Source organism: Perognathus longimembris, chromosome 7, assembly GCF_023159225.1.
Source record: "Perognathus longimembris pacificus isolate PPM17 chromosome 7, ASM2315922v1, whole genome shotgun sequence".
Taxonomy (NCBI): Eukaryota; Metazoa; Chordata; class Mammalia; order Rodentia; family Heteromyidae; genus Perognathus; species Perognathus longimembris.
Genome location: NC_063167.1, coordinates 81911136 through 81925687, shown reverse-complemented (window position 1 = coordinate 81925687; position 14552 = coordinate 81911136).

Sequence of the window (14552 nt, the reverse complement as noted above, 5' to 3'; positions counted from 1 at the left end):
AATTGGTGTAATCGTCAAAGAACCAAAGCAAGAGTCATCCCTTCCTGTTTTCCCTACTCCCATCCCCCTATCTGTTCTTTTCCTTCTTGGTATTCATTCTAAGCAGTGCCTTCCCAGACCACACTATGAACACCGTGGAAGAAAAAGATTGCTGAAATCTTACATGTTAAGAGCTTTCTGTGCTGGGAACTAGTCTATTCATTTATCAGACTCAATTAGAAGGGCTGAGGGATGAGCTTAAGAGATAGAGCACCTGTGTAGCAAGCAGGAGGTCCTGAGTTCGAACCTAAATACCATCCAAACAAAAATTCATTTAGAAGCCAGGCCTAATGGTGCAAAACTGTAACTCCAGCTACTCAAAAAGTAGTGGGATCATTGCCAGCCTGGGAGAAGTTAAAAATAGTTTTTCTACTTTGCGAAAAAATAATCTTAAAAAGACTGTGGGAGTGGTTCAAGTGGTAGAGCACTTGTCTTAATAAAAAGTTTCATTTAATCAAATTCATCCAGTCATTGTAATAATTCAATAATTTTTATCAGCATCATTTCATAGCTAAATCAATTCCAGCATAGAAAACAAAAGCAAGATGCCTAAATTCATCTGAGTAGAGACAGGATTTAAGCCCAGATACTTTCATTCCACAGTATTCATTCTAAACTATTGCTCTTGTGTTTTTTTAATTGTTTTATTTTAACTTTTATTGTCAAGGTGATGTGCAGAGAGGTTACAGTTACATATGTAAGGTAGTGAGTACATTGCTTGTCAAACTTGTTACCTCCTCCCTCATTTTTCTCCCACCTTCCCTCCTCCCCACCCCCTCCAAGTTGTACAGTTACTTTACAACATATTGTCTTGTAAGTATTGCTGTTGCATTGGTTCCCCTTTTACCCTTTGTCTCACCATTTTGATGTTCCCCTTCCCTTCCCTAATTCAGACAAACCTATATACAATGCTCAGGGTACCAAAATCAAATACAGTGACAATAAGGGCTAAACCATAGGGAAGATAAACAAAAGAAAAATAAAAAATTTCACATAGTACATTAAAAATAACAAGAAATATAAATAGAAAGCCCATAGATTGGGAGATCTTCACTGGCCAGACAATAGACAAGGGCCTCATATATATACTTAGAATTCAAAAAATTAAGTTCCCCCAAAACAAATCCTCACAGAAACAACTGCCCCATTAATAAGTGGACTAAAGACATAAAGAGAGGCTTCTCTGAAGAAGAAATGAGAATGGCCAAGAGGCACATGAAGAAGTGCTCTACATCACTGTCCATAAAAGAAATGCAAATCAAAACATTGAGATTCCAACTCACACCATTAAGAATGTCCATTATCAAGAAAACAAATAATACCAGAGGCTGGTGGGGATGTGCCCAAAAGAGAACCCTACTACAGTGTTAGTGGGAGTGTAAACTTGTTCATCCACTCTGGAAAGCAGTGTGGAGGTTCCTGAAAAGGCTAAACATAGAGCTCCCCTATGACCCAGCAATCCTACTTTTGGGCATTTATCCAAAAGATCACAAACAAGGTCATACTAAAAGTACCAGCACAACCATGTTCATTGCAGCATAATTTAGCTAAATTATGGAACCAACCCAGATGCCCCTCAGTAGATGAATGGATCAAGAAATTATGGTATATATACACAATGAGATTCTATGCTTCTATTAGAAAGAATGGCATTGCCCCCAAACATAAGGAAATGGAAAGACTTGTAAAAAATCATATTAAGAGAAGTGAGCCAGAGCCAAAGAAACCTCTGTTTTTTTCTTTATTGTGAAAGCGAAGTACAGAGGGGTTACAGTTTCATATGTAAGGCAAGTATATTACTTACTCCACTTGTTACCTCCTCCCTCATTTTCCCCCATCTCCCTCTTCCCCAGATCCTTCCCCCCCTCTATGAGTTGTATGGTTAGTTTATACCAATTGATTTTCTAAGTATCACTTTTCAATGGTTTTTCTTTTTATCCTTTGTCTCTCATTTTTGGTATTCCCTTTGCCTTCTCTAGTTTCAATACACATCTATACATTATCCAGGGTACTAAGATCAGTTACAGTAATAGCAAGAGTAAAACCACAGGAAGGGAGTACGAAAGAACAAAAGTTACAGTTTCACATGGTATGTTGAGATGTTACAGCAATGATAAACCACTTATTTCCATAACATGGAGTTCATTTCACTTAGCATTATCTTTTGCGTTCATATGGGCATACCTATTGCACTGTTGTGCTCTTCTGCTGTGTCTATCCTAAATATATATGCTCTTGTTTTTATGTCATTTTACTAACCAGTAGAGAAAGGAGGAAAGGTGGAGGCAGAGATCAGTTAAGGAGCTACCACAAGACAAAGGAGAGTCAACAGTGACATAAACTAAGCTAATTGCAATGGAGGAGAAGCTGATGGATTGCAGACAGACTGCGGTGGTTCAGTTGATGGGACTTGAGATGATGGATACAAGAGGTGAGGAAATGTGAGGCAAGAATGATGGATAGCATTCACATTCCCGGTGAGAAGATGGATCATAGGGGTGACTGTGCCATTTGTTAAGATACAGAAGCCTGGGGCAGAAGTAAAACAAATTTTAGAGGTAAAAAGCAAAGGTTTAGATCTTTGTTTTTCTTTTTGTGTTGGTACTAGGGCTTGAATTCAGGGCCTGGGCACTGTACCTGAGTTTTTTCACTCAAAGGCTAGCATGCTACCACTGAAGCACAGCTCCACTTCTGGCTTTTTGGTGGTTATTGGAGATAAGAGTCTCACACACTTTCCTCTCCCAGGCTGGATTCAAACTGCTAATCCTCAGATCTCAGCCTTGAAAGTAGCTAGGATTATAGGCATGAACCACCAGCATATGGCAAACATCTGGAAATGTCTCAGATGAATATAAGAATTTAGAAGATATTGCATAATCATAGTTTATTAAACTATGAAGATAAATAATGCAGCCTAGAGGGAAAGTGTAGAGAAAAGACTAAAACATTTTTATTTTTATTTTTTTGCCAGTTCTGGGGCTTGAACTCAGGGCCTGGATGCTATCCCTGAACTTCTTTGTACTCAAGGCCAATGCTCTACCACTTGAGTCATAGTACTACTTCCAGCTTTTTCTGAGTAGTTTATTGGAGAAAGAGTCTCACAGACTTACCTGCCTGGGCTGGTTTTGAATCATCATCCTCAGATTCCAGACTCCAGAGTAGGTAGGATGACAGGTGTGAGTCACCAGCACCTGGCTCTGAAACAAATTCTCGAAGAACAATATTTTCTTTGTTTTTGTAGTACTGGCACTTGAACTCACCCTCATGTTTGCTAGGCCAGGCACACAGTCACTTGTGCTGTGCCTCTAATCCTGGAGGTCTTAACTGAAGACCCTACCAAAGGAATCTGAGATGCTTTACATAGAAATGAAGGAACCAAGAAAGTATAATGACAAAAATCCAAGATAGGAGAAGATTAAAAAACAGTTGTCCAGCAGGGTGCCAGAGGCTTACACTTGTAATCCTAGATACTCAAGAGGCTGAGATCTGAGGATCAATACTAGAAGCCAGCCTAGGGAAGATAGTCCATAACACTCTTTTCTCCAATTAACCACCAAAAAAGTTGGGAGTAGAGCCATGGCTCAAGTGGCAGAGTTACAGCCTTGCACCAAAAAAGTTAAGAACAGCACTGAGGCCCTGAGTTCAAGCCTTAGTACGTGTGTGTGTGTGTGTGTGTGTGTGGTGTGTGTGTGTGCGTGTGTGTGTGTGTGTGTGTGTGTGCGCGCAGACACAGTTGTCCTGTCAGATTCAACTTAGAAGTTAAAGAATAGCTCAAAGCTAGAGCATTGGGGGCTGGGGATATAGCCTAGTGGCAAGAGTGCCTGCCTCGGTATACCCGAGGCCCTAGGTTCGATTCCCCAGCACCACATATACAGAAAACGGCCAGAAGCGGCGCTGTGGCTCAGGTGGCAGAGTGCTAGCCTTGAGCGGGAAGAAGCCAGGGACAGTGCTTAGGCCCTGAGTCCAAGGCCCAGGACTGGCCAAAAAAAAAAAAGCTAGAGCATTGGAGACATCAGCTAGCAACTTCATATTCCACTTTTGCCTGGGGCTGCTCACTGTATTTACTCATTTCTGCTTTACCCTTGTATTCTGAATAACATGAGATTTCATAAATGAGTAGAAAGTCTCCCTTTCCTCCCTCAGGGAATAACCATATTCTCTCCTTCCACATGATATATCATGGATAACAATGTTTTTGGCCCTGTCTCCATAGTCTATATCACCACCCTACCTGAGGATGCGTTGAATTCTAAATTATGCACAAAACTGTCATTGATAAAGAAGCACCATCACAGGATACTAGCATTTGTCTGGTCAAGATGCAGAGGCTGAGAAAGAACCCCAGACCAACTGCAAATTCAGAATATCACAGTGGCCTAAGGAGAGCGCCTTTACCAGAAAGAGGACTGCATTCTCAGGTGGAGGCTGGAGGGAGGTGAACTCCAGTTCTATGCCAGGACCAGTGACACTGGCTATTTGTATCAAAGATTTTTCCCTGATCACCTTGGGTTTGTTTTTTTCTGTGACAGTCCTGAGGCTTGAACCCAGGGCCTAGGCATTGTCCCTAAGCTTTTTTATTTTTTCCTGCTCAAGGCTAGTGCTCTACCACTTGAGCCACAGCTCCACTTCTAACTTTTTGGTGGCTAATTAGAGATTAACCTGGGCTGACTTCAAAACTTTATATTCAGATGTCAGCCTCCTGGATAGCTAGAATTATAGGCATGAACTACTGGCTCCTGGCATTCTTCTCTGATCATATACAGATCCTGAAGGGAGTGAAGATGGAAAACTGGCCAAGGTTTGGTGGCTCACATCAGTAGTCCTAGTTACTCTGCAGATTGAGAATTGAGATTGCAGTTTGAATCCAGCTAGGCAAGAAAGTCCATGAGACTCTAATTAACCACCCCAAATCCAGAAGTGGAGCTGTGGCTCACGTGGTAGAGTGCCAGCCCAAGCTCTTAGTTCAAGCCCCAATACTGGCACACAAAAAGATGAAAGCAAAGGGAAGGGGAAGGGGAAAGGGAAGGGAAGGGGAAGGGGAAGGGGAAGGGGGAAGGGAAGGGAAGGAAGACAGAGAAGGAGGAGGAGGAGGGAGAGGAGGAAGAAAGGGAGAGAGGGAGGGAAGGAGGGAGGGAGGGAGCGAGGGAGGGAGAGAGGGAGGGAGGGAGAGAGGGAGGGAGGGAGGGAAGGAGGAGAAGATGGAAAACTGGCTTACCCAAGTGTCCATGGTGAATAAGTTCCATCCCCTAGTGGGAAGTAGAAATATCATTTCTCAACACAATTAACTCATTAGATACCCTGATTTCCTGTCTTTAGAGGCACAAAACATGGATTCCATGATTCATTGGTGTCATTTAACAAATATATCTTAGCAATAGACATAGTTACTTATGGGAATGAACAACTAATAAATTAATGAATAGAAGAAAAACTATACTACATATTGATACCTAATAGATTGCCCTATAGGTACTTCCAGGGCTATGATTCTTTCTACCTTAGAAAGATGCATAAGATTCAGATCAAAAGGCCAGGAATGCAGGAAGAGCTCTGGCCAGTATAAACAAGGGAGCCGTGGCCCCCGGCTGATGGAGGTGACTGGGTTCTGGACAATTGTCCTTGCTGAGTCTTTTAGGCAATCAAAGCCAACTATTCTCAAATCCCTTATCTGAGGATAAAATTTCCCTAACTTTGCAAAAATGAGGCCCAGGATGGCCTCCCCAAGGAGGTATTTTTGAAAAACAAGTATGCATTTTTTTCCTTCTTCAGAGCAGCCCCCTTCAGAGAAGGTCAGCATTCCTGGAAATGTTCCACATTACCCAGCGACTCTGTGTCCCTGAATTATGGACAAAGCAACAAGAAAAAGAGAAGATTCAAAGAGATGCCTTAGAATAAAGCAAGACAAAACAACCTTTCCATGGAAGCCTGGAGGATGTAAAGAGGGCACGTGAGAAGAATTACTGTTCCTGGGGCCTGGGAAACACAGACAGACCAAGGCAGAGCCAGGGTTCTGATTTAACTCTCACATACCTGGACCAAACACAAGTCACCTCAAGATTTTTAATCAATCAGTGGCATTTCCACATGAACCAGAGATTGTTTCGAAGCTGTACATTAGGCACTGTATGCCCAATTGTTTGATGGTTTTTGCATTGGTAAAATTACACATACCGAAGTGAGACTAGATGGTCCTATTTCACAACTTTCTTCTTGTTCTCCTTACTAGTGAGGGGGAGAACAGTGTTCTATCTCTATCACCTAAACTCAGAAAAAAAAACTAGTCATGTTATCTGGAATTATCATTTCTCCCTGATACCTCAAATCAGTGTGGGATGAGGAAAAACAAGAGAAGTTAGATAAAACGAAAGTGTCAGCTCCACCTCGACTGATTACTCGATCTTACACATACTCCTCTGAGCCCCAGTTCTCTAACTGGAACAATAAGCCTAAGCCTGTGTTCTCAGAGGGTGTTATTATGGGATTGTCACAGCCCAGACTCTTGGAAAGCACTCAGTAAATGGAGCTTCCATCAGGCCCACAACTAAACTCACTCCAGCCACCTTGCTTTTCTTACACACCCCAGAATGTCTGTTAGTGATCTATTTGCATACCCACCATCTACTACTACACCAGAAGTGCCTTGAGGACACCAAGTATGTGGTGTTACAGTGTCACTACATTCCATGACCTATCATTCACCTCCACAGGAGAGGCACCCTGTGTTCAGTAAATGAACATTGCTATTTTACCAGATGAATGGGCACATTTCCCACTGGTCATTCTCATTTACAGCCTTCATGAAAGTTTAGCAAAGTCAGTGAATGCATGCATAGTTGAGATTTCATATGTAGGTACTATTTTGTTCTTACATTAAGTTTGTATTAGTCTCTATTTACAGAAAGAAAAGTGACTCCAAGGTGTAAATAATTTATACAGAATCTCACACCATATAAAAGCACTTCAATTGCCCCAAATGAAACATTTGTGTTATAAAATGAAAAGAAGAAAGCCAGGCATTGGTGGCTCACACCTGTAATCCTAGCTACTCAGGTGGCTGAGATCCGAGGATCACAGTTCTAAGCTGGCCTGGGAGGAAAAGCCTATGAGGCTTTGGTTGGTCTCCAGTGAACTAGCAAAAAGCCAGAAGTGGAGCTGTGGCTCAAGTGGTAAAGGAAAAGAAAGGGGTCCATGTGGGGAAGTAAGTGTCTCTCATTTTGTACTCAAATCTTCATCCACAAATCTAGGAATTAAAATTTTCTTGGGCTACATAGTCCTGAAGTCTATGTTGCTATCAGGGTTTAGACATAAAGTGTCTTTCAAAGGCTAATATTCCCAATGCAAGCAACATTCATGCCTGAGCTTGTACCGAGGAGATTGGATCATATCAGTGGATTCAATGATGGAGTCATAATTTGATGGGCAATTAGAAAAGGGTGGAAATTTGGGAGGTGAAACCTGGTTCAAAGAAGTGAGGGATGCCCTTGAGACCATGTCTGTCTCCAGGTTTGTTCTCTCTCTCTCTCTCTCTCTCTCTCTCTCTCTCTCTCTCTCTTTCTCTCTCTCTCTCTGTGTGTGTGTCTCAAGTTTTTCTGTCTTGCTCTCTTTCTCTATGTGTTTCTGTTTTCTGTGTGTGTGTTTCTGTGTTTTTATGTGTTTGTTCATCTCTATTTCTCTGTGTATTTCTATTTCTTTGTTTTCTTTGTGTATGTTTCTTTTTATGTCTATCTCTCTGCTTCTCTGTGTGTTTGTTTCTCTGTGTCTGCTTTTCTCTGTTTCTCTGTTCTTGCGTGTGCTTTTCTCTGTATTTCTCTGTTTCTATTTCTCTCTGTGTTTCTTTGTTTCTCCCAAAATCAATACCAAAATCAAGCAAATACCCCACCCTAACCATCCTATTGTACACTTGAAAACATTTTGCGCTTACTCTACTGGAAAGATCCAGTCTTCTTTCTTTCCTCCCTCCTACATTAGGTTTCCTTACCTTATTTGCAGTGATATTTCTCTTTGCCTTCCCTACCTAGCCCTGAGCCCTCTTTGGCAGTTCCAGAAAAAAAGCTTATGTGGTCTGCTAAGCAGAAAGCTTTTTACATGGTGTCTCAGGGAAGCTGTGAGATATTATTCTTGCTGTGTGTGTATTGCTAACCCCTGACAGCTTCTCTAAGTAAAAGGAAGTGGGAAGTGATCATCATTTTCCCACTAATGCAGGACACGCTTCTTCCAATTCTAAAGACAGAGCAAGAGGATTTTTTTTTAATTAAAATAGTTCTTAAATGGGGCTGGGGATATGGCCTAGTGGCAAGAGTGCCTGCCTCGGATACACGAGGCCCTAGGTTCGATTCCCCAGCACCACATATACAGAAAACCGCCAGAAGCGGTGCTGTGGCTCAAGCGGCAGAGTGCTAGCCTTGAGCGAGAAGAAGCCAGGGACAGTGCTCAGGCCCTGAGTCCAAGGCCCAGGACTGGCAAAAAAAAAAAAAAAAAATAGTTCTTAAAGCAGTTTAGGTTTATGCAAAAATGAGTGCAATTTTACATACAATGTTTTCCCCTCTTAGTGTCGTTTGCTTTAGTTGCTGAATCAATATTGATGTATTACTATTAACGAATATTGATACATCAATTACAATGCCCATTTACATTAGAGGTCAGTCTAGTTTTGTGCATCCATGGGTGGTGGCAAATGTCTAATGAGGTCTGTCTACCTTGCTAGATCATATAGAAGACTTTTCTACTGCCTTCAAAATTCACCTGCACTGTTGATTTCTCTCTCTATGCCTCCCCCTACTTTCAACTCCTGATGAACATTCATCTATTTACTGTTATATAGTTCTGCATTTTGTAGAATGTCACATGGATGCTCTCAAAGTTTTCAGCCTTCTCTAATTGGCTTTTTTCACTTAGCAATATGTCTTTAAAGTTCTTCTATGCTTCTCCTTGGCTTCATAGCTCACTTTATTTTAGCACTGAATCATATTCCATTATCTGGCTATACCAGAGTTTATCTATTTACCTCCTGAAAAACATCTTGGTTGCTTCCAATTCTATTTTTGGCAGTTTTAAATCTAATTCATATAGAGGAACATTCACACACCTGTTTCTTTGTGGAGATAGTTTTTAAATCACTTAGGCAAGAAGAGAGCAAGAAGGATCATTTTGGTTTGGTTTGGTTTGGTTAGAAACCATCCAGTTGCCTCCTGTGGCAGTACCATTTTCATTCTCATGAGTAATGAGTAAAAGAAAGATATTGTTGCTCCAGAGCCTTGCAATTATTTTGGATATAACATCTAATAGATGCATTGGCAGGATGTGCAAGTCAAATGGTAAAACACTTGCCTACCAAGTTCAAGGTCCTGATTCAGATGCTAGTGCCATAAAAATTAATAATATAAATAAGTTAATAAATTATGTGTTCAATTTAGGCTTTATTTCAAAAAAGATTTATGGCCAGGTGCCAATGGCTCACATCTGTAATCCTAGCTACTCATGAGGCTGAGGATGTGAGAATCACTATTCAAAGCCAGAGTCGTCAGGAAAGTCTATGAGACATTTATCTCCCCATGTCACCACCAGAAAGCCAGAAGTAGAGTTTTGACACCAGTGGTGAAGCACTAGCTTTGAGCAAAAAAAAAACTCAGGAACAGCACCCAAGCCCTGAATTCAAGTCTTGAATTCATGTATATGGTAGTGAGAGGCGGTGTTTAATCTTGACTTAGAAAAAGGATTTAGGATTAAAGTGACAGCCATATTTTTACATGTAAAAAATCCTATTTGGGGGCTGGGAATGTGGATTCATGGCAGAGTGTTTGACTTGCATGCATGAAGCTCTGGGTTCAATTCCTCAGTACCACATAAGCAGAAAAAAACCAGAAATGGTGCTGTGGCTCAAGTGGTAGAGTGCTATCCTTGAGCAAAAGAAGCTCAGGGACAGTACCCAGGCCCCAAATTCAAGCCCCAAGACCAGAAAAAAAAATTCTAGTTTTTGCTACATAAAAATGTGTGGCTGAACTTGCAAAACTGTTTGGTGTAAGTGAACTGAACACCTCAGGGGGGGAAAGGGAAAGGGGGAGGAGGGAGGGGGGTATGAGGGACAAGGTAACAAACAGTACAAGAAATGTATCCAATGCCTAACATATGAAACTGTAACCTCTCTGTACATCAGTTTGATAATAAAAATTTGAAAAAAAAAATGTGTGGCTGAATGGTTGTGCAGAATAATCACGTATTAATTAGTTCCTTGAAAAACAGGTGACAGAGGTGAATATGATCAAAGTTGTAGTATACATATGTATGAAAACAGCAAAGAGAAAACCTTATAGAAAAGAAGGAGAAACAGGGGTTATGATGAATAACATAGATGCAGTGAATTTGATTTAAAATAGATTATATGCATGTGTATAAATATAACAATGAAACTACTGTATACAACTAAATTATGCTAAGAAAAAAATTAACTTCCATCAAAGTATTCAACCTGAGATTTTTATCAAACTAACCAGTCTCAAAAAATATAAAATATATTTTTAAAAAATCAGCAAGCTGGGCACCACTGGCTCACACCTACAGTCTTACTCAGGAGGCTAAGATCTAAGGGTTGCAGTTTGAAGCCAGCCCAAACAGGAAAGTCTGTGGGACTCTTATCTACAACTACCCAGCAAGAAGCAAGAAGTGAAGTCATGACTGAAGTAGTAGAGTGCCAGCCTTGAGTGAAAATGCTAAGAGAAGAGACAGAGCCTAGCTCCCAAATTCAGGCCCCAGTACCTGCACACAAAAATAAAATAGAAACCAATCATCAAAATTCCAGTTGCAAGTAGAAAGATCCTATCTCCTCTCATGAAGTCTCCATGTTCAGAGAATAGTAAGAAGTTAATTTTTAAATTCTCACCATCTCCACCAAAAATTAAATCTAATCATGCTTCACTAGCATGTTCACCAATAGAAAGGGGATTTTTCAGTGGCTTACTCTATCTGATGCAATTTCATGTTCATTTGTTCTCTTAAAATGTCATTGTGTAATCCTTGATGTCAGAAATAGGCCTCAGGAGGAACATGATGGCAGCTCCATGGGGGGAATCTTCTCACTTTTGCTTGTTTTCCTTTGGGTGGAGTGATGTGTATGTACATATATATATATGCATATATGTGTGTACATATATATGTATACACATATGTACACACATATATACATATATTTCTCCCCAAAATTTGTCATTTTTCTGTTATTTAATAGAATTTTAATTGATTTTGCAATGTTTAAGTGATGATTCTTCTATAGGGTGTCATCATTGCAGTCCCAAAGAAATACAATGCAAGCCAGGTTGCCATATTTTAGCTGTATGGGGGGTAACATTGTTTCACATGAGTGTTACTTTTCTGTAGGAAAGGTATTCTCCTTTTTTCTACCTAGTTTCCTTGGTGTATGGTGAGCACATTTCTTTTTGATCCTCCTATAATGAATTCAGTGTGCTTGTGTTCTTTGGGGCTATTTCTATGGATGCACCAGGGGTCAGGTACCTTTCCAGCCCCACTGCTCAAAGTTTCCCACTGCTCTTTCTACAAAATTCACAGAATTCCAACCCTGTAGACAAGTCTTAAGTATTCTCAGGCTCCAATATATATATATACCATAACACAGAAAAGACCATTTTGACAAAAAAAAGAAGAAATTGAACCACCACCTCAAATTTAAAATGAGTAAAGGACTTGATTTGGAAAAATGAAAAAAAAAAAAAAGCAAATCAAACAGCCTTGAGATATCAGTTATTCAAGAATGACTATAAACTTTATTGCCATTCTAAGTAGATAAACAAATTGTCTCACATTGCTGGCAATTCAGAAATATTTATCTAAATGACAAATACTTTTAGCTCTTGACCAAACATTTCCTACATGTTTTATAGATACACCTGGATGCATATTAAAAATATCTCTGTAAAGTTAATTCAGCCAATGTTTTCATTAGAACATATTTGGAAGCTGAGTACAGTAGCTCACACCTGTAATCCTAGCTACTAAATTAGAGGATCAAAGTTTAACGCCAGAGTGAACAACAACTTCAAGAGACCCTGATCTCAACAAGTAAAAAGTTGGGTGTAGTGGTGTACCTCAACCACACAAGAAAAATAAAAAGGAAGATAATGGTTCAAGTTGTCCCTGTTACAAATACAAGGTACTCTGAAAAAATAAATAAAGGCAAAATGGAGATTCAAAATTGTGTGAGCCTGGTTTCCCAACTGGTACTCCTCAGTTAGATTTACTATTACTACTGGAATCTAATTGCCAACTCCTCATCTAAGTTAATGGCTGCTATGGTAAAATTTCCAAAAGAAAACACCAAACTAGTTATATTACTACAATCCAACATGAATTACTGGAGAGAGCATTTTACCCATTTTCAGCTCAGCCTGTGGACTTATTAACCCTTACTCACTTGAAAATCAGCCAAAGATAATCTGTAAATGTGCTGACTGATAGTAGTTGTACTTTGAAAATAATGTTGACTTTCTGCCTTTCAAAAATGCTATAAAATCACTCTCCTCCTCCTCCCCCTTCTCCTCCTCTCCTCTCCTCTCTTCCTCCTCCATCTCCTCCTGCTTCTTATTATTCTTATTCTGTGTGTGTGTGTGTGTGCACGCGCATACGCGCTAATATTAGGACTTGAGCTCAAGACTAGCTTTTTCGTTCAAGGCTGATCTACCACTTGAGTCACACCTTTATTTCCAGCTTTTTGCTGGTTAATTGGAGATAAAAATCACACAGACTTCCTGCCCCGGCTGGCTCCCAACCTCTACCCTGAGATTTCAGTCTCCTGAGTAGTCAGGATTACAGGCATGAGCCACAGGCACCTGAACAAAATCATTACTTTTAACCAATCCCCTGACACCTGATTGTAATCATAGTCATTGTAAAGGTTCAATGAAATCCTCTCATTTTAGAATCTCTTCCAGGAATGATGTGAATCAGAGTTTTTTTTTTTTTTTACAATATTTGATTTGTCTCCTAGGTCACAATCTATATTTTCTTTTATGGTACAAGAAAAAAAATTAATTTTTCTAATGTAATCTAGTTTTATTTTTAACACTTAGGCTTTTCTGGCAGGTTAAACAAATTTAATGCTCCTTTTTATAAATTTTCATAATATTTCATGTTTTTGCTTTTTAGTCTTTATCCCAATGGTAATGGAAGAATAATGTGTATAATTATATTTTGCTCCTTTAACATACCTAAGACTGAAAAGGTAAAGACCACAACTGTGTGATGCACAGCTGTGTGGAAGGTTGACTATGCACAATAGAACAAAACCATAGTTCCGACACCTTCTGCCTGGGGGAAAGTCTGATGGAGACAAAGTGCCTTCATCTTGGCATAAAACCTGTAACCAACAGCATGGCAAGGTTCTCACAAGGCTCCTTGCTCTGCAGACGGATGGAAATGCATAAGATAGGCTCTATTTTTAGTGTTAACAATTACCATTCTCTAATGCTTTCAGCATTTCATCTCTGCAAATGAGTTCTGTTCATTTTTTCAGAGTAAAGTGAAATTGAACAAAATTATGAAAAAAAGTTTCATTTAAGATAAAGAGCATTTCTCCCAACTCAGAGGGGTCAAAAAGCCTTTGCTAGCTGGAAGCTGGTAGTGCACACCTGTAATCCTACCTGCTCAGGAGGCTAATATGTGAGGATCATAATTCAAAGCCAGCCTGAGCAGGAAGGCTTCTAAGACTCTTATCTCTACACTAAACCAGCAAAAACCTCAAACTGGAACTGTGACTCCAATGGTAGCACCCTAGCCTTGAGTGAAAAAGCTAAAGGCCCCAAGTTCAAGCTCCACTAAAAAGAATCGGCCATCAACTACAAATATTATATACATATATGTTAAATACATAGGATATTTGAGATTAGTGGTTACAAATAAAAGATATTTTGAAGAGAGAACTATTTTTCCTATTTAAAAGGAGAGGGGGCAATTAAGGGCAGCAATAACCCTCCTTCTAAAAAAAAAAGGCAAACAAACAAAAATCCTTTCCTGACTAGTTTTGAGGATAGGACACACACATTAAGAAAGAAGAATAGGGAGAGAGCCAGGGAAGGGGTGACATTATCCAAAAAGAAATGTACTCATTAAGTACCCAACTTACATAATTGTAACCCCTCTGTATATCACCCTTATAGTAGATAGATAGATAGATAGATAGATAGATAGATAGATAGATAGATAGATAGATAGATAGATAGATAGATAGATAGATAGGGAAGGGAGGGAAGAAGGAAGGAAGGGAGGAAGGAAGGGAGGAAGGAAGGAAGGGAGGGAGGAAGGAAGGAAGGAAGGAAGGAAGGAAGGAAGGAAGGAAGGAAGGAAGGAAGGAAGGAAGGAAAGAAGGAAGGAAGGAAGGAAGGAAGAAAAAAAGACACAGGAATGTGCAGAAAGAGCAGAGTGATACAAAAATTCTGGGAGGCAAAGCCCATGGCTGGGGTGGTGGGGGTTGGGGAGGCCTGAGGGGGAGACAATACCTGAATGAGCCT